Source organism: Euprymna scolopes, chromosome 5 (assembly GCF_053919585.1).
Source record: "Euprymna scolopes isolate OS-2025 chromosome 5, ASM5391958v1, whole genome shotgun sequence".
Taxonomy (NCBI): domain Eukaryota; kingdom Metazoa; phylum Mollusca; class Cephalopoda; order Sepiida; family Sepiolidae; genus Euprymna; species Euprymna scolopes.
The window spans coordinates 142,992,731-142,993,419 of record NC_136486.1 but is presented as its reverse complement, the minus strand read 5'-3'; positions in this window follow the sequence as shown (position 1 = coordinate 142,993,419).

Genomic DNA, 689 nt, shown 5'->3' with positions numbered 1-689 from the left:
AAAAGTCGACATATCCTCTACATTTAGAAAGATTTTCGATTCAGATTGGGGTAACTTTGAGGATAGAAAAAGTATAACGGGATACTGGAAGACTGGACCTATGATTTTACTGGAAAACTAAAAAAAAAAAAAAAATGTTGACCCTTACGCATTCGACACAGGAGGAAATTTTTGTACGCACCCTTCTAAAATCTATTTTCAAACCAGATCTAAGTAAAAAAAAACAATAGTAATTCACTGTGACAACCAGAGTAGTATCTTATTAACAAATAATTCTATGATTTTTCAAAGGCCGAAGCATATTGACATCAGATATCATCTCATAAGGGATGAAATAAGTAAAAAATCTATTGCTCTTAGTTATGTAACTTCTGAGAATAATATAGCCGACATTTTCACTAAACCTATAAAAAGGATAAAATGAAAACATTTTATAGCCGAGCTTTTCGGAATTTAACCATGAAAAAATTTAACCCCAGAAAAAGAAGCATGAGAAGTCGAAACCACGCAAAAGGGAAAAATGAATAAATTTTACGAGGTACAAATCACCCCTATTTGAGAACAAAGTGGAATCAACTAGTCCTATAAATACCACTGGTTTCAAATAGTAGATGGAGACATTCATACCATGTTTAACCGCATGCCACGAACACGTTCCTCTCATACCACTTAAGTGGTCCTCGTATTCT